We start from the raw sequence: 25,996 nt of genomic DNA, 5'->3' as shown, positions 1-25,996 counted from the left end.
TCTTAACGTAATTGCATTCATTGTCTGTTATATCAAATCAATATTCACGTGATTTTTATTTGTTTCCTTTGTTCTGTTTTGATACATACAGAAAATGTTTTATTTTAGTTTATAGTTATATGAACATATTTTGATAAGGAGATTGAAATTTAATTCAGGGCCTCTTACATTCTAGGCAACTACTCTATCACTAAGCTAAATATCCTCACTGAGTTTTATGAGTATCCACAACCATAAATAAAAAATAGAACAGTCCCATAACTACCCAAAATTTTCATGCTTTTGTTAGTTTTAAAAAACTACCATTTGTAGTCAAACTCTCCTCCCATGCTCAGCATTAGCAATCACCAATTATTAATCTAGCACCAATGGTTTGTTTTTTTGAGACTACTTTATAATATAGAAGTTAGACTTTCGGGCCTTCCACTAAACACAGTGGTAGTGTGGAGTCATCCCAAATTAAACTGCTTAAATAAAAAATTTTCAAAAACATGTGGACAATATGCATATTAAAAACTATACAATTTCAAAATAATCATAAGAAGGCCTAAACAAATGGATACCTATGCTATGTTTATGAACTCAGAGACTCAATAGTGATAAAATATAACTTTTCCAAAGCAGATCTTTAGAGTGAACAAAATCAACCAAAGCATCCCTAAGATTTCATAATCATCAACCTACAAAAATATTTACCTAGAGAATTTCCATGATAGGATAAAATAATGCAACAATGATTAGATTTAATAGTTGAACCAAACTAAAAGATAATTTAAAATATAACACAATTATACTAATATTTGGGGCACTAGACAAAAGAAAGATATTAAATGATTCCAAAATTTCCCAGGGAATATCCTGGATAGTGTTTTCAATCTTTACTTCAGGTAGGGAAAATGAACTGAAACAATTATACAGTTGTAGAAACTATAAAAATGAAGCATAACAAAAAGGTATTTTTAAGAGAAAAATATCAGTGAAGTATGGTATTTTAGTCATTGTAATATTACCATAGCTAAAATAATGTCAGGATACAGAAAAGAAGAGAAAGCAAGGAAGAGGACTCAAAAAAGCTATAGCACCTAAATGGAAATAAAATAACACCAACAAAAAGGAGCTGATAACAATTCTAGTATCTGATGAGAACAAAGGATTCAAAACAGAAAATAACATTTTAAAATGTAAATACATTAAATAATAATGATATATATTATTATTATAAGCAATAATATCACAATAGTTTTTTAAAAAGACCACACACACACACACACATTGAGCTTGTAACTAGTGGATTTGGGACATACAGCACTCTCCAGAGTCTCTACATATTTAAACCAAATCATTAGATGCTGTGGGAGCTCCTTCCACTCCTTCAGCCAATAGCCTTTAAGATATCAGCCCACTTGGGCATGGTCTCTTTTGCTTTTTTTTTTTTGTTTTTATCATTTTTCTCAATTTTTATTATTATTCAAAAATATAATAATAAATATAAATAAAATAATAATAATAATAGTGAAATAATTCAGTAGATAACATTGCCTGCTGTACCACATTTATTTATCCATTCACCCACTGAAGGAAACTTCGGTTGTTTCCCAGCTTTGCCAATTATGAATGAGTTTTACAAATATACAATGGAGGAGGTTTTTGTGGTCAGAAATTCTTAACTAATTTGAGAAAATACATAGAAATACTACTGCTGGATCCTTTGTTAAGAACATATTTGGCTTCTTAAAAATGTCAAACTGTGCTCATAAGTGAGTGGCTGTGTTATTTTTCACTACACAGAGGATTATAATGTAATGATGTTTTCTTTGTTTTGTTACTCAGAGTCTTTCTGCTTTGGCCATTGGTAACTGTTTATGTTGGTTTTTGTGTCTCTTTGGCATATATTAATTATTTTCCTTTAATGGCTTCCTTAGTTTTTGGTTTTCCTCATATATTTCAGCAAGGTGATATTGTTCATTTATAATGTTGAATATTTTTGTTCCAGTCTACAGAATACTCTGGAATCCTTGATTTCCCAAATTAGTTTTTAAAAATGTTTGTAGATGTTGAACTTTACTCTTTTTTTTATTGATCAATCTCTAATTTATTCATTCTTTTTTTTTTCTCATTTTTTTATTCAAGATTTCCATCTACTCCCCCTTCCCTCCCCTCCCTTCCACCCATACCCCCACTCCACCCCTCTCCAAAGACAAAGAGCCATCAGGGTTCCCTTCACTATGTTAAGTCCAAGGTCCTCCCAGCTTCCCCTAAGTCCAGGAAGGTGAGCAACCAAACTGACAAGGCTCACAGTGAGCCCGTCCATGCTGTAGGGTTCATGTTCATTGCCATTGTCCTTGGTTTCTCAGTCCTCCTCCACCGTCAGCCACATTCAGAGAGTCCGGTTTGGTCCCCTGTTGCATCAGTCCCATTCCGACTGGACTTGGTGGTCTCCCGTTAGCTCTGTTCCACCGTCTCAATGGGTAAAAGCACTCCTCGCGGTCCTGGCTTCCTTGCTCATGATCTCCCTCCTTTTGCTCCTCATCAGGACCTTGAGAGCTCAGTCTGGTGCTCCTATGTGGGGCTCTGTCATTTTCTCCATCCAATGCCAGGTGAAGGTTCTATGGTGATATGCAAGATATTCATGAGTATGATAATAGGATCTGGACATTTCTGGCACCCTCTCCTCAGTTGCCCTAGGAACTAGCTGGGGTCGTCTTCCGGGACACCTGGGAACCCCTCTAGAGTCAAGTCTCTGCCAACCCTAGAATGGCTCCCTTAACTAAGATATATAGTTCCTTATTCCCATATCCACCCTTCCTATACCCCAACCATCCTATTTCCCCAAGCTCTTCCCATCCTCCACTTCACCCTTTTCTCTCCCCATCCCCCCATCCCCCCATCCCACCCCACCCCCATGTTCCCATTTTTTGTCCGGCAATCTTGTCTACTTCCAATAACCAGGAGGATAACTATATGTTTTTCTTTGGGTTCACCTTCTTATATAGCTTCTCTAGGATTTTTTACGAATTATAGGCTCGATGTCCTTTATTTATGGCTAGAAACCAATTATGAGTGAGTACATCCCATGTTCCTCTTTTTGGGCCTGGGTTACCTCGCTCAGGATGGTGTTTTCTATTTCCCTCCATTTGCATGCAAAATTCAAGATGTCATTGTTTTTTAGCGCCGAGTAGTACTCTAATATGTATATATTCCACACTTTCTTCATCCATTCTTCCACTGAAGGGCATCTAGGTTGTTTCCAGGTTCTGGCTATTACAAATAATGCTGCTATAAACATAGTTGAACAAATGCTTTTGTAATATGATTGGGCATCTCTTGGGTAAATTCCCAATAGTGGGATTGCTGGGTCCTGGGGTAGGTTGATCCCAAATTTCCTGAGAAACCTCCACACTGCTTTCCAAAGTGGTTGCACAAGTTTGCATTCCCACCAGCAATGGATGAGTGTACCCCTTACTCCACATCCTCTCTAGCAAAGGCTATCATTGGTGTTTTTGATTTTAGCCATTCTGACAGGTGTAAGATGGTATCTCAGCATTGTTTTGATTTGCATTTCCCTGATTGCTAAGGAGGTTGAGCATGACCTTAAGTGTCTTTTGGCCATTCGGACTTCTTCTGTTGAGAATTCTCTGTTCAGTTCAGTGCCCCATTTTTTAATTGGGTTAATTAGCATTTTAAAGTCTAGTCTCTTGAGTTCCTTATATATTTTGGAGATCAGGCCTTTGTCTGTTGCGGGGTTGGTGAAGATCTTCTCCCAGTCAGTAGGCTGCCTTTTTGTCTTAGTGACAGTGTCCTTTGCTTTACAGAAGCTGCTCAGCTTCAGGAGGTCCCATTTATTCAATGTTGCCCTTAATGTCTGTGCTGCTGGGGCTATATGTAGGAAGCAGTCTCCTGTGCCCAAATGTTGCAGAGTACTTCCCACTTTCTCCTCTAACAGGTTCAGTGTGTTCAGATTGATATTGAGGTCTTTAATCCATTTGGACTTGAGTTTTGTGCATGAAAACCATATGATCATCTCATTAGATGCAGAAAAAGCATTTGACAAAATTCAGCACCCCTTTATGATAAAGGTCTTGGAGAGATTAGAGATACAGGGGTCATTCCTAAATATAATAAAGGCTATTTACAGCAAGCCGACAGCTAACATCAAATTAAATGGAGAGAAACTCAAGGCCATCCCACTAAATTCAGGAACGCGACAAGGGTGTCCACTCTCTCCTTATCTCTTCAATATAGTACTTGAAGTTCTAGCAATAGCAATAAGACAAAACAAGGGGATCAAGGGGATTCGAATTGGAAAGGAAGAAGTTAAACTTTCATTATTTGCTGATGATATGATAGTGTACATAAGCGACCCGAAAAACTCCACCAAAGAACTCCTACAGCTGATAAACTCCTTTAGTAGCGTGGCAGGATACAAGATCAACTCCAAAAAATCAGTCGCCCTCCTATATACAAAGGATAAGGAAGCAGAGAAAGAAATCAGAGAAGCGTCACCATTCACGATAGCCACAAATAGCATAAAATATCTTGGGGTAACTCTAACCAAGGAAGTGAAAGGCCTATTTGACAAGAACTTTAAGTCTTTGAAGAAAGAAATTGAAGAGGACACCAGAAAATGGAAGGATCTCCCTTGCTCTTGGATTGGGAGGATCAACATAGTAAAAATGGCAATACTACCAAAGGCAATCTAATCCCCTTAAAGATCCCATCAAAATTCTTCACAGATCTTGAGAGGACAATAATCACCTTTATATGGAAGAACAAGAAACCCAGGATAGCCAAAACAATCTTATACAATAAAGGAACTTCTGGAGGCATTACCATCCCTGACTTCAAACTCTATTACAGAGCTACAGTATTGAAAACAGCTTGGTATTGGCATAAAAATAGAGAAGTCGACCAATGGAATCGAATAGAAGACCCAGATCTTAACCCACAAATCTATGAACACCTGATTTTTGATAAAGGAGCTAAAAGCACACAATGGAAGAAAGAAAGCATCTTCAACAAATGGTGCTGGCATAACTGGATGTCAACCTGTAGAAGAATGAAAGTAGATCCGTGTCTATCACCATGCACAAAACTCAAATCCAAATGGATTAAAGACCTCTTTTGCTTTAAAAAGCAGCGTTAGCCCTGCTCTTGCTCTCTTGCTTCCTGCTCTGCTTCCAGCTACTAGACTCTGTTCCTGGTGTTGCAGAGGGCTATTGTCTAGGACAGTGATCTGTAAGTTTTCCCCTTAAATAAATAATCCTTTTATTAATCATAATTCCAAACTGGTGTGGGATTGTTTTGTGACTTATGTCTACAATTAGATGCATGGTTACAGGAAAAACATCTTCTGCTTCCAAGGACTAGGTGAAAAATCACCTCTGAGTACCTTTGTAGTCTCAGGAGACAGAGAAAAGGCATAAATTCTGTCTCCTGAAAAAAGAAAAGAAAAAAAAACTTTAGTGGAGAGGAGGAGTGTGGAAACTAGACTGCTCATCTGAGCAAAGGCAACCAGTTTACTAGCTATTTCAGAAGGGTCCAATTCTGATGGACAAATCGCAACACAGTAGCATGAAAAATTGAAAACTCGAGCCAATATAATTCTTTTAAAACATCGGATTCGACACATGGATTGAGACCACTGTGGCAAACCTCTATCTCTAAAACTTTTTAAATTGCAATTCATAACAGTAGCAAAAGGACAGTTCTGAAGTAGCAGCAAAAATAAATTTTATGGTTGGGCATCACCACAACACGAGGAACTGTATTAATGGATCCCAGTTAAATAATATTAAATGTGTAAATAATAAACCTAGAACTACCCAATTTCTTAAAACATACAGCATTGGAAAAATAGACAGATAGGCCAGATAGTGTGCAGTTTCAATATCAAAATCTAATCAATAGATAATGGATCTGAACAAAACTCATCAAGAACTGACGATCTAAACTGTACCACAAATGAAAGATACTTAGCCTAGTCTTCTATGCAACAACTGAAGAGTATCGATTCTTAACATCCTACAAAACTTTATCCAGAATATACCACATTTTAGATCCTAAAGCAATACTTAACAAGTACAAAATAGTTTATTTTATTTTATCAGGTCATAATGTAATATAGCCAGACGTCAATATCAAGAAAAATCGCAAAAACACATGGCAATTGAACAATACACTCTTGAACAATTACTCACCGAAAAAAAAATAAACCAGAAAGGGAATTGAAAAAGTTCCTGAAACACGACCTGCCAAAATCTTTAGAATATAGCAAACGTAATTCTTTTTTTAATGGTTTTTCAAGACAGGGTTCACTGTGTAGCCCTGGCTATCCTGGAACTCACTACGTAAACCAGGCTGGCCTTGAACTCACAGAGACCCACCTGCCTCTGCCTTTTGAGTACTGGGATTAAAGGTATAGGCCACCACAGCTCAGCCTCGCAAATGTAATTCTAAGAAGGATGTTTATAGCTACAAATACTCAAGCCCCCAAAGTGATGATTTCTGGACAGGAGGCATTTTAATTCATAGTAAGTCCCTCATGATAGGAATAGTTTCATTTTAAGTAGAGATACATTACTCTACAATGACAGAAATGAGCAGGGAATTAGTCATCTGCAAACCAGGAATAGAGCAGGCCACCAATAATTGTTTTTATGTTAATCATATAAGCTCAATATATACCCAGAACTTGTGGTTGCACACTAGGAAGAAAAATATTCCTCTATGTTACATCTCCTAATGCTTATTTTGTCAGCAATTTTTATCAGTCATCATAGGCTATTTCTGAAAGGTGGTAACATGCATTCTCATTCAGCCTGCCCTGTAGGGATAAAGTGAAGTTTGGCCATTTACCCAAAAGAAGGTAATAAGGTTCTGTACACTTCTCTAGGCATGAATTACAGTGGTACGGCCAGGGGCCATAGGCAGCTTCTGATTCATGCGCTGACTTAATTTAATATAGAAACCATAGGCTTTTTGTTTTCTTAGACAGAGTATCACAGAGGCTCTGCTAGCCTTAAGATTGTAAGTGAGTATGAATTTAAACTGATCCTCTCCTGTGCTGGAATTACGGCTTTAAACCACCACACCCAGATAGGTTCCTTAACTGGCAAATGGATCACAGAAAAGTCATATATAGTAAATAAAATAAGACTCTATTCTTCAAAATGTACAATGAGATAAACTATCCATGTATCATATATTTAAATGCAAAACTAAAATCATATATCTACTAAGAGATATATAGGCTAATTACATTATGATTTGGGAATAGTAACAATTTTTCTACTTATGACTTGAAATCCAGAATTAGGAAGGGAAAAAGCAATTGATAAATTGGATTATATATTTAAAATTTTGTATTGAAAATGTTCCATAAGAAGGAAAAAGGGACAAAATTTAGCCTATACTATCAAGAATGTTTTAATAGTCCTAATATATAAACCTGATTCTACAAATAAACAACAAACCAATTACTCTTAAAATAGAGTAGAGAAATAAACTGTCAGTTCAGGAAACCACTCATGCAAATAAATATTTATTTCTATCATTCCTGGTAACCAAGAATTATGGTTTTCAACACTGAAGAAGCAGATACACATGCAAGATCAAAGAGGTTAATTTAAAACCTGTAGTCTGGGATTTGAATTTTAAGTATCAGTATGAACTTTAAAATAGATAAACAGCTCTGTCCACTGAAAATACCTAAAAAATAATGGCCAACACAGGAACAAGGAGTACTCCTCGTACCCAGACTGTGGGCTTGAAAAAAAAGTTTTCTCTAAAATAACACACTGTTATTTGAAAATCAAGGTCTAGGGCAGAAAACGTACAAGATGAGCCTGTAACATTTTGTCATAACAAAAATAAGGAAGCTATAATTATACTACTAGGGAATATTTCAAAAGGACTTAGTAGCCAAATTAAACAATCTCCACATGTCAGAGAAGGGCAATTTCAGCATTCATAAGGACTATAACAGTCATGAATCAAAATATATCAATCAAGTGGATCATAGTAAAAGTTAAAAAGGTACAAATGATCAAAATTGGAAGCTGCTAGTATACAAGCCAATTTGAAAAATGGTAAAGAAAAATAAGATTTGGCATCCTGCCTTTCCTTAATCCAATGTATCTCAGTACAGCCAAACACTAGATGAAGTGAAGGTTCTCTTTCTAGAAGCAATCCAGATAACAAATCAGAAGGAATATTGTCATTGGAATATCACAAATCTTTAGTGACAGTCAAGGTTGGCCATGGGCATTTAAATATCGACAGCTGTTAGCATGTCAAAATGATATGCAGAAATAGAATGTATGTCTCCAATGTAAGAATACTGCACCAGCTGGGCCTGATGCACACCTTTAGTTCCAGCACACCCAGGAGGCAGAGGCAGGAGAATCTCTGTGGGTCCAAGGCCACTGTGACCTACGTAGAACAAGGAGCAAAAAAAGGAAAAGGAGAGAGGACACCAGCGGCCAGCCACCTTGCCAAACAATAAGCCACAGAATAAGAAGGAAAGGAATATAGACTAGAGGAAGGTAAAATCTCAGAGGCAAAAGATGGGCTAATTTAGTTAAGAAAAGCTGGCTAGAAAAAAGTCAAGCTAAGGCTGGGCATTCATAAGTAAGAAGTCTCCATGTATTTATTAGGGATCTGGGTGCTGTCCCTCAAAGAGTTAAAAAAACATCAACTTTAAATTCCTTTCTCTGATTCTAGAGTGTCAGTCTCATGAATTATGAGCTTCTCACGCATTCAGGATGGAAATTGGAGAACTCAGTGGATAAGAGCACTAGTTCCTCTCCCAGGGAACCAGGGCTCAATTCCCAGCACCGACATGGTTCACAAACTTCAGTAGCTCAAGTTCCAGGGAATCAGATGCCCTGTTCTGACCTCTGTGGGTACAGGCATGCACTGGTACACAGACATTCATGCAGGTAAAATATCCATTCATAGAAAATAAAATAATTAAGAAAAAAGAATTCATGTAATCTTTTTTTTGTTTTGTTTTGTTTTTAATTTTTCCATTCAAAAAATTTACACTTCCTTCCTTCCTCCCATTCCCCTCTGGCTCCCCCCCTCCCCCTCCTCCTTCCCCCTCCCTCCTTAAGAGAGCGCAGGGAACACTGCCCTGTGGGAAGTCCAAGCCCAAACCCCCCATCCAGTCCTAGGAAGCTTTGCATCCAAATAGACAAATAGACTAGGGTCCCAAAAAGCCAGTACATGCAGTAGAAACACGTCCCAGTGCCTTTATCAATGGCTTCTCAGTCAGCCCCCATTTTCAGCCACATTCAGAGAGTCCAGTTTGATCGCATGCTCATTCAGTCCCCTTCCCGCTGGATTTGGTGAGCTCCCATTAGAACAGGCACAGCTTTGATCCCATCACTTTTTATTGACAACCCATATGTAAAAAGGTAATAAAATACAACTAACATGAAAGCAGTATGTGGACCTATGTGGAGGAAGGAAAAGAACTGGGGGTGAGGTGATGAAGGGGTAGATAGCCAAGTAAAAGACAAAAGAAACAGAACAAAATACCACAAAACAAAAACCCATTACTTTATATACCAACTTAACAATAATGGTCTTTATAACTAATTAGTGATTTCTATCTATTTACTTTTATTATTTTTGTTTTGTTTCATTTTTGAGACCAGTTTTCTTTGTCTAACAGCCCTGGCTGTCCTAGAACTCACTCTGTAGAACAGGCTGGCCTTAAACTCAGGGATCTGCCTGCTTCCGGCTCCCAAGTTGGTAATAAAATCGTGGGCCACCACACCTGGCTTAGTAATTTTTAAATAAGCAGTTCTGTGAGGGAAATTTATATTAATAAAACAAGATCTACATGATGACAATATCAGTTACTTTCCCAACATGGATGGGGGAAATCACAAGGCCCTACTGACCGATCAAGAACTTAAAGACAAATTGATGGCTCCTAAGAGAGGAAGAATCAGTTTTCTGTAGGGATGAGTATCTTGATAGAATATTCAGTCCTAATTGATCAGGCCCCAAACACATATGAACAACATTAAATGAACTTTGCAGGTTGTATTTATACATCCATATATAATAATAACACTTGAAAAAAGATGTCATAAAGTTGAGAGTGTGGGACATGGGAGGAGCTGGAAGGGGAAGAGTATGGGATGGAAATGGTGTCAATGTAAAGACAGTAGTCATGTATGTTGTTCTCCAAATATAGTAAAATAAATTTAAGAACCAATCAAATTATTATCCTAGATTTCTTTCAAAACACATAAATTTCCAAAGCTAAACAAATGACAATTAAACTGAGTCTGGAAGAAGCAGAAAGCCTGTTGCATGAATAATAAAAACCCAGAGACAGATATTGGGGTTCAAGCTGAAGATCAGAAAAGCAAAGCAGCCAAGCCACTAAAGATCTTACTTCTATCAAGGCTCAAACAAAGGGGGGATCCTGCAATGCTCTCCACCAACCTCAGACTCCACACTTCAATGAGCCCCTGTCTCTTCCCCTTTATATTCCTCTTTTCGCCCAGCCATATGACTCCTGTGTCCTCCTCCCTAGTGCTGGGATTAAAGGCATGTGACTCCCTGGTACAGGGGTTAAAGGTGTGAGCCACACCACCTGGATCTGTTTCTGGATTGATTTTGTGTAGCTCAGGGTGGCCTTGAATTCACAGAGATCCGACTGCCTCTGCCTCCCAAATCCTAGAATTAAAGGTGCGTGCCACCACTCCATGGCCTGTATGGCTGACTAGTGTGGCTGCTTTGCCCTCTCATCTTCAGGCAAGCTTTATTTACTAATACACAAATAATATACCACTATAAAAGCCTGAGTAGATCAATTGTAAATAAAGACATTGTGGAAACAATGATTATTTTTCTCAATAAGGAAAGGCCAGGAACAGAGGATTCACAGATGAATTCTACCAAACATTCAGTGAAGCGTTTACAGAAACGTTTCTTAGACTTAAAAACAGAGCAGAAGTAATTATTTCAAATGCACTTTATGATATTAGCAACACCTTGATAAAAGTCAGATGAAAATGACACAAAAATTACATGTCAAGAGGGGGCAAGAGATGAGGGAGATATGGGCAAGGTGGGAAGTTAAACAAGGATATAACAAAATGGTTTTATAGAAACCCACTACTTGGTAAGCTAATTATAAATATATATACAGGTATATTATAATTTTATATACATATAAATTAAAAATGCAAAGAGGAGTTTAAATGAAGGCTTCTTATATGTGTGGATAATTCTGCTCTCAGAATCTGTGGGTTATAAAATAAAAATCCTAGTTCTAGGCATGGGATACCTCCCTTTGAGTTGTTAGTCAGGGAATATCAGAGGTTACCCCAAACAACATAGGCTATTGCCACCACTTTCAGTAAGACATTGTTGCTTGAACACTTTGTGTTAGGAATTTTCCTAACAAGAGCTCTCTGATGAAGGGGGAACCATGAGGGAACTTTCCGGGGAAGCAGTTTAAATAGACTGGGGGAGTGGTCAAGATTTTGGCAGACTGTCTTGACCCTCCCCCGGGGAGGGATCAAGGCTGGGTGGGCACAGGGACGGGGCCTCCAAAGGTGGAGGCCAGAGACTGGGACTTGGGTCTTACACTTTGATTTCAAGGGCTTAGAGAAATCAAGGTGGTGCTGAACTGTGAGGCTCTCTGCTGGCTAGTTTTCCATAGAGCCACAAGGTGTTGTGTAAGCTGTTGGGGGTTGGGGGCTGGAGCATCAATGGGTTTGTCTAGTAGTATGTATACTCTGATTCTACAAAGCATACCAGTCAATACGTACTTATTCCTGCAATAGTGGCATGACTAATAGTTGGTGGGTGACCAACGACATTTTGGTTGAATTTAAGGCCCTAACAGGAAGGAATTTACACTTGGTATTATAAATCTTGTCAAAGATTTACATAGTTGAGGAAGTCAAAGTCCCTAGGAGATCCATAACTGTTTTTTGTTTATTTGCTTTGCTAAATGAATATGTTGTTTAGATGCTTTCTAAATATTTGTTTTTATCCAAAAATTGTTCTTCACTCAACTTTTGTCAAAGAAGCTTCTTTTGCAGTGAACAGGGGTTAATGCAGAGACTCATAACTAATTGGCCAAATTGCTACTAATAAGTAACTGCTAAGTATTTTGCCCTAAATGAGATAGTTATATCACAACCCATCCCATGTCTCAGGGAACATTTCAGAAGAGGGAGCAGATAGAATGTAAAAGCAGGGGGATGGAAAGGAGTGCTGTGAAATGCTGACTTCAGGACACACCATGGTTGTTGTTCTCATGAACTAAGTAGTCATGACTATCTGCACAAGACCTGCACAAGAGCAAGCTCATGAGACACCATCCCTAAGAAGCAATTGCACTAATGGCTGCTGGCAGAAGATGAGTCATTTTCCTTCAGTGCTAATAGTTACTTATGCAAGCAATCGTAATTACACTTAATGGACCATGAAGAATGAAGACAAAACAGTAGAAGAGGGATGTGTTGGGAAGGAGTCCATAGTGAGGCAGAGTCTGATAAGAGCAAGTCATAGATAGGTGAATAAATCAAAATACATTATATGTAACACATGCATAAAGTTGTCAAGGAATAAATTTTAAAAGATTTTTAAAAGAAAGAAAATTATGTGTCAATTTCTCTGGAGAACGCCAATGTAAAAAATTGTGATAACTCCAGTAAGATTATATAATCGTGGCCATGTGAGAATTATCCCTGGCATGAAAAGCTGTTTTAACTTTAACAAATAAATCAACATGATTCATCAAATTTTTGTGAAAGATAGAAATTACATGAAAACACATTAAAAAAAATTCTAAGCCTGCTAAAGAAATGCATTAATTCTTTGGTAATTTTACACAATGCATTTTGACCATATTTACCTCCTCAACTCCTTGCCTTTCCACCCTCCCATTCCTTCTTACCAGACTTTGAGATTCTTTTTTCTTTCTTAACCTTGAAGTTCAGTTTGTGTTGCCCCGCTAGTCTTGAGATTGGGCCCTGCTCTCATTGTTTATAAAATTAGCTATGAGTTTTTATGAATAGATTTTGTTATGTTGAAGAACTTTTCTCTACTGAAATTACTGAGAGTTTTATTCCTTTATTTATCAAAAAGACTATTAGGCTGAGCACTCCCCTTTTTATTTTAATAAAAAATGAGATTTTCAACAATTTCAGTATAGAAGAAAAATTGTCCAACATAATAAAAGCTATTTATGAATAAATGTTGTTAATACTATAAACAATGAGGAAAGACCGGAGCTTTTTCATTAAGAGCCAGTACAAAGCAAGGGTTCCTATTCTTTCCAATGATACTATTCAACATTGTACTAAAAATGCAAGAGCAACAAAAACAACAAAAAGAACAAGGGTTATGCAAATTGGAAAGGAAGAATTAAATCTGTCTCCTTTTGCAAATGACATGGTCTTACACACTGAAGCCTCAGACAAACCACCAAAACATTTTGCAACTAAGAAGTGAGTCCAGAAAAGTTGTAGTTTAAAAAAAAAACATACAGCCGGGCGGTGGTGGCGCACGCCTTTAATCCCAGCACTCGGGAGGCAGAGGCAGGCGGATCTCTGTGAGTTCGAGACCAGCCTGGTCTACAAGAGCTAGTTCCAGGACAGGCTCCAAAGCCGCAGAGAAACCCTGTCTCGAAAAACCAAAAAAAAAAAAAAACATACAAAATCAGATACCATCTTATACACAAAAAAAAAGGTCATGGGGGAGAAGAAAAAAGTTCCTATTAGAAATACCATCAAAATAAGAAAAAATACCTAGAAATGAATCTAATTAAGTAAATGAAAGATTTGAACATTGAGCTATAACAAGAATAAAGTATTCTTCTGGTCATATTTGCTCACACATGTGATCCCAGAATTTACGAGGTTGAAGCAAGAAGATGACTGCAAACACAAAACTACCCTGTGCTGGGGTGAATCCCAGGACAGCTCAGCCACAGGTAGATTGTTCAAAAACTACCCTGTGCTGGGGTGAATTCCAGGACAGCTCAGCCACAGGTAGATTGTCCAAAAACTACCCTGTGCTGGGGTGAATCCCAGGACAGCTCAGCCACAGGTAGATTGTACAAAAGAGAGAGGTGGGAAGGAGGAAGGGGGTATGAATAGTTGATAAACACATAAAAAATAAATACACAAATATGTAGAAAGGTCATGTTGCTGGATCTGAATCATATGATTAATACTTTAAATACCAGCACAACATCCCCCAATACAAAGATTTAATATAACCCATGACAAAACCTTAATGACATTCTTTTTTATTTTTTAAGAATTATTTATTTTTATGTTGTGCAACTGATCTTAGCTAGTCTTTATAACTACTTTCCTCTACTATCCATCTGGACCACTAGCTGTGGTCCAGGTAGTCCACCAATGGCTGTCTACCAACAGAAAGTCCAAGAATCCAGTAGTTGTTTAGTACATAAGGCTGGATGTCTTCAGCTGGTCCTCAGTATATGCCAGAATCCTGAAGAAGTAGTCTCTAATGCCAGTAAGGGAGCAAATTTGCCAGCCAGAGAGAGGGCAAGAAGACAAAGAGAGCAAGCTTCTCCCAGGCCCTTTATATAGGCTGCCACCAGAAGGCTTGGCTCAGGTTAAAGGTAGATCTTCCCACCTAAAAGATCTGGATTAAATGTGGGTCTTCCCACTTCATATTGCTTAATTAGAAAAAATCCCTTACAACAAACCCAACCATTTGTGCTTCAGTTAATTCTAGCTGTAGTCAGTCAAGTTGACAACCAAGAATAGTCATCTCACTCCTGAAAGAGAACATCAGGAGAAAGGTCCTGGGCACTGTCCTTGATAGTGAGTACTTGGGTATCACCCAAAATCTCAGGCCACGGAAGCAAAAGGAAATGTATGGACTAGGTATAGTAACTCCATCTGTAAACCTAGCATCAGGAGGTTAAAGCAGAAGGACAAAAATGTAAACAAAATCACATCATATGACCTACTAGTGCTCATGCTACCAGTAAACAGCTGTCAACACAGAAGTCACTGTCAGCAAATTCCTAACAGTTTCTCTTATCATTCAAATGACACAAGATGGGTAGCGTGAAGTGGCACACATCTGTAATTCCAGAATTAGGGAGGAAGAGACAGGCAGATCTTTATGAGTTTGAGACCAGTCTGATCCACATAGTGTATTCCAGGCCAGCCAAGGCTACATACAAAGACCTTGTTTCAAAAACAAAACAACAAGCCCCATGTGACTAGTGAATTGCTTCTACCACTTTCTTAAACTAGTATAATTGCTAATTGCATTCTATTTATCATTATATTCACAGATAAGCATAGCTCTCATTCCTAATCAAGGGAGCTTCTTTTTGCAGTATATGGAGATCATTACAGAAAGCCATGTGGTACCCAGCTTCAATCAATACATTTATAACATGAACATTAAACCTAAGGCTCAGGGAACATCCTTGAAGAGAGGGCTGAAAGACTTACAGTAACAGCCAGAAAACATGGAACTCTTCCGTAAGATCATAACTTCTAGACAGGACAGGAAGGCTACACCCATGAAATCTCAGCAGTATTACTTCTTAAATAAGTCCTAAACAAATCCAACACAAGTTGACATTTCAACTGGATGGGGGAATTCTCAGAATCTTACCCCTAAGTGAAGAGCCACAAGGAGAGAGAGGGAAAATTAAAATTTCTCAGGGATGAACCTCCTAATTTTTTATCAAATACCAAGTGGTCAGTCCTAAAAATACACACATAAAAATCAACAATAAATTGACTCTGTAGGCTGTATGTTTATATTTATTTTTTGTGTGTGCATGTGTATATAAAAACAGTAGTTAAAGAAGCCATGAATATGAGGGGTTAGACAGAGGAGACAAAAGAGGGAAATGAGCATACACACAAAAAAAACCCACAAAGATTTTATATACATGCATATGTGTGTGTGTGTGTAAGAGTGTTTACATGCATGTATGTATCTGCACCATGTGTGTTCCCAGTCTCCTAAGGAGGTCAGAAAAGAGGGTTGAATTCTCTGGACAGACTTACAGATGGTTGTAAGCCACCATGTAGGTGCTAAGAAGTGAACCTGGGTCCTCAGGATTGGTTTTACAGCCCAATGATATCATGTTTTAATTAAAATAATAACAAGATCCAAAATATATTTTTCATAGTCCTCTAAATCATCATTCAAGTAAAAACACCCTTTGTGGTGGTTTGAGTAAGAATGCCCCCCATAGGTTCATAAATTTAAATGCATAGTGAGGGGCACTATTTGAAAGGATTAGGAGGTGTGGCTTCATTGGAGTAGGTGTGACCTTCTTGGAGGAAGTCTGTCACTAGGGATGGGCTTTGAGGTTTTAAAAGCCCAAGCAAGGTCTAGTGGCTTTCCCTGCTGTGTGCGAATCTGGCTGTAGAATGCTCTGCTCCTTCTCTATCTAGCACCATGTATGGCAGCATGCCGTCATGCTTCCTGCCATGCTGATAATAGACTAAACAACTGAAACTGTAAGCCATCCCAATGAGATGTTCTTCTTTATAAGAGGTGCCATGGTCATGGTATCTTCACAGCAATAGCACATTGACTCAAACACTCTCAGACCACTGAAAGCTCTTCATGTATCACCAGAGTAGTAGCAACAACACAGAGGTAAATGGCACAAGCTCCTCAGGTTGAGAAACAGTGGCGGAGTTGTTTTTACTTAAATTTACAAAGCCTCAGCATGATTATTTCAATACCTCAAATACGATGGTTACATGTTATAGCTCAAGTACTGACTAGCTATGGAACGTGTTTTCTTATCTCAAAGTAAGGATACTTATGAACAATACAGTCAAGGTGATATTTGATTTGATTATATGATATACTTTAGTGACAAGCTTACCAACAGATTTCACATTGTCATTCTAGCTTTATCTATTATTTCTCTGCTTTACATGTAAATGAATGATTTTCTCTCCTATTTTAACTTTGGAATGGCTTATGATGAAAGTTGGACACAATCTGCCATGACTATTGCACAGAATTGGTGTATTATTTGAAATAATCCCAAATCTGCAAAAGTTGTTTGTAACTCCCTCCCAGGACAGTATCTTGTAAACCTTACCACATACAACTAGAGTAGGAAGTAAATTTTAAACTATGTTCTGGCTATTTTTTTTCAACTTGACACAAGCTAGAGTCAAATGGGAAAAAGAATCTTAATTGAGAAAATATCTCCATCAGATTACCTGTAGGCAAGTTTGTAGGGAGGGAGTGGGGTGGGATCAGGAGGCATGATGTGAAAGACCAAATAATAAATATGAATAATGAATAAATAAATAGCAAGTGGCCTGAGCAAGCCATGGGTGCAAGCCAGTGTTCCTCCATGGTCTCTGCTTCAGTTTCTGCCTTGAGTTCATGCCCTAATTACTTCAGAGAAGGATTATGATTTCGGAATTATAAGATGAAATCAATCCCTTCCTCCTCAAGTTGCTTTTGACCATGTTTTTTTTTAAATTAGATCAATAGAAACACTAAGACATATAAAATTTATCCAATTCCTACTTTTGCTTGAAAGTTCAAAGTTTATCATTAGCAACAAGTATTAACAGTTGCTTTCTTAAAGTGGAAGGTAACATTTAATCATTTTATGTTTGAAAGAAGTACAATTTAGAATAACCATCATCTGTTCCATGAATAACAATGTGTTCCATGCAACTACAGGTAGTTCATCATACAACTCTGATATAACCATAGTGGTTGTGTGTACAGTAGTAATGCCTGTTACTTCTTTTCATTTTATCACACAGAAAAATACTGTGGTTGAGATTTTTAATAACGAATAATATTTTGCAGATTCACCAGAGATGCTTATAAACTGGCTTTTAACCCTAAACAGTGTAGAGCAGTGAGAAATCATGCAACATCCAGTGCAGTAGGGGTTTGGGCCTTGATTTATGCTGAGGAGTCAAGAAATGCACCAAGTATTTTTTCACCGGGTATTTCTTCCGTTCTATAAGGTTCCAGTTTCTGCTGTGTTCTTAGCTTTAGAAAGCCTCTCACAGAAGCACGTTCGTTATCTCAAACCTGAAATGTCTTCCATTTCTACAATTTAATAGTCCAAAGATCGCTGCAAAGTGGCAAAATTTGAGATCTTTTTGTAGTATTAGAACATGCTAGGACCTTTTTTAAAAGATAGTGAACATGAACTTTGATTAAAACTACCCCACAGGCACCATGGCACAGGCCTGGAATATCAGCATCTGAGAGGCAAAGACAGGATCAGCATAGTTAATTTACGCCAGCCTGGAATACATGAGGCCTTAAGTTAAAAGTACTCCAAAACCCTCAGGTGTATCACAGAATTTAGACGGTTTAGAATTTTAGCTACTTAGCTTCATGTTTTCCAGAAAAATGCTGTTTTTTTTTCCAGATGCCATGTTTTGAACAATGCACAAGCGATGTGGCTCAGAGGGAAAATGTACCTGCTATGCAAGCCTGACGACCTGTGTTTGATCCGTCAAAGCCATGTAAAATAGAAGAGAGTCAACTCCAAAGTTGCCTTCTGTCCAGCATATATGCAACATGTCATGTTTATACTCATACAAACACATTGTACAAACACACACACACACACACACACACACACACAGAGTGAAATTAAATTTCAAAAGGCACAGCCTCTGAAACGGGTGATTTCTGTTATTATTTAGTGCTTTAAAACAATTTAATTAGCTTTCTAAACTTTAGTTTATCCATATGGAAATAAGAGAACACACTAGATTATCTTTAAGCTATATCCTAGCTTGGGTATTCTATGAACTTAAAGTTCCTGTTAAATATATAATTAGGCTTTCACCTAACTAAGGGAATACATAAAACCTGATTACTTGTTTGAATTAAAGAAGTTCTATTTGCAGATATTATATTCAGGAAAAAAAATAACATGTTCATGAGAAAGGAAAATTATTCATATGCTTGCATACACTTTGCAACATTAGGTACATAATTTCATCAAGCAAATTAGGGTTTAAAGAGAGAAACCTTTGTTTTTCAAAACACACAAAACAATTTGCAACCTTCACAGATCAAATAACGAAAGGATCCTGAGCTCGGATATCTTCCTGAGGGAAAGAGGAATAGATGAATAAATAAACACACAGGTTTAGAAAATTAAATTTGCATCAGCCTCATTAGGCATATATCTAGTTGTTTGCTTCTCTTACTTTAAAGAAAATTAGATTTACATATACCAAAATTTGTGTGTATATTAGTCATATTGTTTCTTAGATGAGGAAAAGCCAAGTGGGATGCATATTTACATAATAAGAGTTACTCATCCAACAATCAGCAACACCCAATGAATCGAGTTAACGTTTTGAATGCATAGTTTCTTTTTCTGTCCAGCATCAAAATAACACATTTAAACATGATCTTTAAAAAAACATGTCTGATTTATCAGACAAGACATAGAGAAAAGTTATATGATCTTAAAACAAGAGCTAAAGCCTCAAAAACCAATTAGTGTCTAATACCGTTGACTTTTGGTAGCCATCCTCCCTTCCTCTTGTTTACAAAACCCTAGCTCTTCTGGATGAGCATCCCCAAATGGTCAATCATCATTGCTTTAGTGGAAATGGAAGAAGACATGTGGTGTAGTACTCAGAAACTGTTTTGAATGCTATGAGAATTTTTTCCTCTTGTCACAATGTCTGGGATATTACTGGTACTGAGTAGGTGAATTTCATGAATATTAGGTGTCATGAAGTACACTGGATATTCCTGAAAACTAAAGAAAATAATGTCCTTTTAAATTCCAAATGTCTAACCAAATATATATTGCGTTTGAGGGGGAATATTAATTCAAGATCATTAAACAACTGGGCAAGGTGGCTCATTGCTGTAATCCTTGGGCAGTAATCTACTTGGGCAGTAGAGGCAGGAGGATCAGAAGTTAAAGGCAAGCCTTGGTTACACAGTAAATTGGAGGACAGACAAAACAAAACAAAAATAGAAATATCCCCAAACTCACATCCATTACAAACATGTATTAGTTGGCTTTGCATTACCACAACAAAAGGCCTGAGAGGTAACTAACTTTATAAACAGATTATTTAACTTATGATCTTCAATGTAAGTGGGCCTGACACTTTCACTGGACTAATTTCGGTGAGAATGTCATAGCAAATTACAGATGACAAAGGCAGGAGTAGTCACATTTCACACAGAAGGAAAAAGTAAGGTGGGGAGGGATAGGATTACTCTACTTTTTTGTTTGTTTGTTTTTTGAGACAATATTTCACTGTATATCTCTGGCTGTCCTTGAACTCACAGAGATCTGCCTGCCTCTGCCTCCCTGAGTGCTGGGAGTAAACGTGTGCGCCACCACCTCCCCGCTAAGCTTACTCTTTTTATAGCATTCTTCCTACAAGAAATCAAGAGGTCATACATGGACTAGCTCATGGCCCCCATGATCCGAAATATTTCTTCCTCAGATCCACCTCCTAATAGCACCATCCTATAGAGCAAATCTTCACTCTAATGGTCCCTTGGGGGCTTATTTAATTAAATCATACTCAAACTGTAGTATTCTACTCCTAAATGGCTTGGAGACTGTCATTAAGACAAATTTAGTTATCTTGAATTATTCAACGCATCCTGCCATTGATTTTTCTATATATTATCTTTCTAGAGATCCTAGTTGTGGGATGTTGGATTTCCTCAATTTCGCCTTCAGTTTTCACTTCAATTTTCAACATCTTTTTCTCTTGTACTGTTTTATAGAGACTTTCTCACTTTTATCTTCAAGCTTTTCTTTTTACACTGCTGTAAATGTTTCTTAATTTGGAAGGTATTCTTTTGCTGTGTCTCCTTTCTTTTGTTTGGAATGGTACCATGTGTAGTCATGTTGCCTGGGACAGGAATCACTCTTTTGACCATGAAGAGAGAAATTATCAATGTATTATAGATAGCAGCAAAGAAAAAATAGGCAGAGTTTAGTTCTTTGGAGATGAAATGCACTAATAAATATGGAGCCTCCAACAACAAGTTTTCATTTCTTAAAAAATGAATTTTTACATTTTATTATGGGAGTGAGATTGTCATGATATATCTATAGAGGTCAAATTCTAACCCTCAAAAGCTGGTTCTCTCCTTTCAGCATGTGTAGACTGAACCCAGGTCATCAAGCTTGATTGCAAATACCCAGCTAGCTGGCTCTCTGGTCCTGACTTTTTGATGTATAAAGTATTGAAATGTTATTGTTTAACCTGATTTTATATGGCCGATTTTAATAGTCTCCTCTGTATTTCTTCCCTTCAACTTATTCCTGTTGCTCCTGCTACTGAAGTATTGAATACAAAAAAAAAGCTGCGCATAATCATACACTCTGTAATCCTAGCTACCCTGTAGGCTGGGGCAGAAGGACCGCAAGTTTGAGGACTGCATGGGATTCATGGAAGATTTGATCTGAGAAACTTAGTGAGATTGTACTTCAAAATTTAAAAAGAAATGGAAAGGGGGCTTGGGATGTGAATCAGCTGTAGTGTACTTGCTTCACCTTAAATTAAGGCCTTGAATTTAGTCCTGCGTACCAAGAAGAAACCAAAACGAGGGGAGAGAAAGAAAGTACCGTTTTGGTTTTAAGAAAGGTTTTATTCATTTATTCCTCTCCCTCCCCCTCCCCTTCCCCTCCCCCTCCCTCTCCCTCTCTCTCTGTATGTGTGTGTTTGTCTGTATGTGTGCCATTTGCATGCAGAGCCTGTGGGAACTGAAGAGGGTATTGTATCCTTTCTATTATAGTTACAGACAGTTGTGAGCCACCATGTGGGTGCTGAAAACCAAACCAGGGTCCTCTTCAAGAGCAGCAAGTATGCATTTTATGTATATGACATTTTAGAACAAGAAGTACAATAGGAGGAATGATTTTTTTTAATTTTTAATTTCAATTTGTCGGTAATTCTTATAGAACTGCAGTCTGACTTTATAGAACAATCTGATATTGTGTCTTCTATTTCAGTTTATTTTTTAATAACTTAAACAGCATTAGTTTTAAATTTCTGAAAGTCTTATAGAATTCTTCTGTAAATCTATCTGGGCTTGGGCTCTTTTAGTAGTGTTCCAATCTCTATTTGTTATGTGTCCATTTAAGTGGTCTTCTTGGCTTGACCTTGGTATTTTAGATGAATTTATTCATTTATTTTACCTTACTCTGAATTTCTTTAGTGATTGTTGTAATGTTTCCCTGTTCATCTCTGTTTCAGTTAATTTAAGTCTTTTGCTATTGTTCTTATTGTTATTGTTACTGTCAACTAGGTCAAGGGTCACTGTTGATCTTGTTTATGTTCTCAAAGCACCATTTAGATTTTTTGATTCTTTGTATCCTTTGTTGCTATTACATTAATTTCTGTTTTAATTTTTATTATTTTTTTTACCATCTACTGGATTTGGGTTTGGTTTATTGTTTTTCAAACTCTTGAGTTGTACCATTAAGTCATTTATTTGTACTCTTTCTAAATATCAAATGTGGTTACTTAGAGCTATAAATTTCCTTCTTAGGACAGCTTTTAATGTGTTCTAGAGGTTTTAATGTGTTGAATTTTAATTTTTATTTAGTTCAAAGATTTCTTTTAATTTTTTCTTAACTTTTCCTTTGCCTTATTAATCGTTCAGTAATACATTATTTAATCTCTATTAGTTTGTATACTTTCTAGAGATTCAATTTGCTGCTGATTTCAAGCTCTATTTGGATTGTAGCCATGAAGGATACACAAAGATATTTCCATTTTTCTGAATTTGCTAATATTTGCCTGTGTCCATGGTCTATTTTAGAGAAGCTTTCATGGGCTGCTGAGTTGACTTAGGGTTTCCACTCCTGTGATAAAACACATGGCCATAAGCAACTTGGAGAGGAACAGGTTTATCTCATCTTAGAGTTTATAGTCCATCATCCAAGGAAGTCAAGACAGGGACCTAGTGGCAGGAACTGAAGGAGAAGTAGAAGACAGTTACTTACTGGCTCACTTCCCATGGCTTGCAAAGCCAGCTTTCCTAAAGCACTTAGAACTATATAGACCAGAGATGGCACTGCCAACTGTGAACTGGGCCCTCCCACATCAATCATGAAGCAAGAAAATGCACCACAGGCTTGCCCACAGGTCCATCTGTTGGGGACATTTCCTCAACTGAGGTTCCTCTTTTCAAATAACTATCTCATCTCAAGTTGACATAAATCCTATCCAGCACATGAGTACAATGGAAATTTTTTGGTGTTTATGCGGAATGGAATTTAAATACCTGTTAGGTCAAATTGATGAATAATTTTATTGAATTATAATGTCTGTTGATTTTTGTTCAGATGACCTGTCTATTCTAATTTTCCATGAGTTAGACTTCATCTGTGTCTTTGAGTCCACTAACCTACTTTTTGTAACACTGGGTGCACCAGAGTTCCACACTTATATGTTTAGGATTATGATATCTTTTTGGTTACCAAAACAAGGGAAAGATAAAGAAAAATAAAGAATAATTACCATCTACTGTCTCTGATGAATGTAGATAAAAGCATCCTTAATAAAATATTTGCAAATTAAATAGAGGCGTATTTTTAAGATATCATCCAGCAGGACCAAGTTGGCTTTATCCAAGAGGTTAAGGGAAGGTTCAATACAGGCAAGCTAATAAATGCAATAAATCATATAGACTTAAGAATAAAAATCTCATGAGAGACTAAGAAGCTGCAGAAAAGCGTTTGTTTGATAAAATTCCAAATGCCTTCATGGTAAAAGTCCTAGAGAAAGTAGGACTGGAAGGAACATACCTCAACATAAAATGACTATAAATGACAAATCCATGGCTGACATCATCTTAAATGGAAAAGAAATTGAAAGAAATTAAAAGAAACAGGGAGGGTGCCTTCGTCACATTTCAATCACCATAACAAAACACCATGACCCAGGCAACTCAAAAAAGAAAGCATTTAATTTGGAGGCTCACAGTTCCATATGCTTAGAGTTTAGGATAATCATGATGGAAAGCAAGGCAGCAGAGAGAAAGGCATAGCACTAGGGTACTAGCCGAGACCTTAAATCCTGATCCACAGACACAAGGCCGAGAAAGATAAAGAGAGGGAGCAAGACAGAGGAGACAGAGACAGCGCTAACGGGAATGGCATGGACCTTCTAACACATCTCCTCCAATAAAGACACACTTCTTAATTCTTCCCAAATAGTTCTACAAATTGGGTGATGCTGGAGGGATTACCATTTGGACTTCAAGACATACTGGTACTTGCACAAAACCAGACATATAAATCAATAGAAAAAACAGAAGCCTCAGATATAAATATGCAAAATTAAAAACATATAATATTTGACAAAGATGCCAAATATACATATTGGAGGAAAGACAGCATCCTCAGTAAATAATCCTAGGGAACTAGATGTCTATTCACAGAAGAATGAAATTAGACACAAAAGTCCAAAGGGATCCAAGGCCTCATTATGAAATCTGAAATGCTGAAACTGTTAGAGGAAACATAATCATACCCAAAACATATAGGAACAAAAAAGACTTTCTAAATAGGACTCAACTGACTTAGGAATTAAGGCCAACAATTGACAAATGGAAACTCATTAAACGATAAATCTTCTATATAGTAAAGGAAATCATCAATTGAGTAAAGAGGAAGCCCACCAAGTAGGAGAGAATCTTTGCCAGAAATAAATATGACAAAGGGTTAATATTAAGGATATACAAAGGAATTGAAAAATAAAGTCAAGAAAACAAATGATCCAACTAAAATGGGGTATGGATCTAAAAAAGAAAGAAAAATGGTTTCCAAAGAGTTCTAAATGTGACCAACATCCTTAGAAACTAGAGAAGTGCATATTAAAACTTCTTTGAGATTTTTATCTTACCTCACTCAGAACAGCTAAGAACAAGAGAACAGCGACAGCTGACAACAAATGCAGTGGAGGTTTGGGGAAAGGAGACCCATTTGCTGTTGGGATTGCAAACTGGAGAAGCCACTATGGAAATCAGTATGGGAGAACACTAAAAAAAAAAAAAAAAAAAAGAAAAAAACCCTCTAAATATAGGTTTACCATATGATCCTGCTATATCATTCCTGGGCATATTCCCTAAGGACAAGACATTCTACTCCACGGATACTTGCTTAGCCATGTTCATTGCTGCTTTATTCATAATAGCTAGCAAATGGAATCAACATAAATATCCTTTAAGCGATGAATAAATAATGAAAATGTGGCATATTTATGTACTGAAATTCTATTCAGTTATGAAGGAAAATTAAATTTTCAGGTAAAAGGATAGGAATAGAAAATATCACAGTGAGTGGAATAATCCAGACCCAGAAAGACACATGTTACACAATCTCTCTTGTTTGTGGATCCTAGCTCCTAAGCTTTAGATGTGATTATATTACCTGTATTATCTGTGTATACCAGGAAAGCAATAAGACTCTATGGAGGCGGAATGGGGAGCAGGAATTGCATAACAAGGGATAGTAGGACACAGGTGCTCTAGAGGGGAAACGAGACAAATGAGCAGGCTTTGAGTGGGGAGAGGGGACAATATGGAGGGAGGAAGAAGAAAGAGGAATAGATAATCCTAAGGCAGTTTGAAAAAGCCACAGGGAAACATTATTTTGATTATTTAAATAAATATATATGTATATATTTGTTATGTAATATGTTAATATACTTTCTTTTCTTTTTTGGTTTTTTGAGACAGGGTTTCCTCAGTAGCTTTGAGGCCTATCCTGGAACTAGCTCTTGTAGACCAGGCTGGCCTCAAACTCACTGAGGTCCACCTCCCTCTTTCTCCCGTGTGCTGGGATTAAAGGCGTGCGCCACCACTGCCCAGCTTTTTAGTATAGTTTCAATCAAGTTACAAAACACAAAGTGACAATGCAATCCCTAATATTCAGTGACTTGACGAACAGACCAAGTAATGAACGGACGCTTAAAAGAAATCCCACACTAGCTCAGAAATAGAT

The 25,996-nt window shown here is 37.3% G+C and overlaps 1 long non-coding RNA gene across 1 annotated transcript in view; it reads right to left on the bottom strand.

The window, feature by feature from the left end:
* LOC119805386 overlaps positions 1-25,996 on the bottom strand; it is an 81,020-nt gene that overhangs the window by 30,928 nt on the left and 24,096 nt on the right. The window lies entirely within an intron of this gene.

This window comes from Arvicola amphibius, chromosome X (genome assembly GCF_903992535.2).
Source record: "Arvicola amphibius chromosome X, mArvAmp1.2, whole genome shotgun sequence".
Taxonomy (NCBI): domain Eukaryota; kingdom Metazoa; phylum Chordata; class Mammalia; order Rodentia; family Cricetidae; genus Arvicola; species Arvicola amphibius.
The sequence above is the reverse complement of the archived record's forward strand: the minus strand, read 5'-3'. Positions and strand labels throughout refer to the sequence as shown.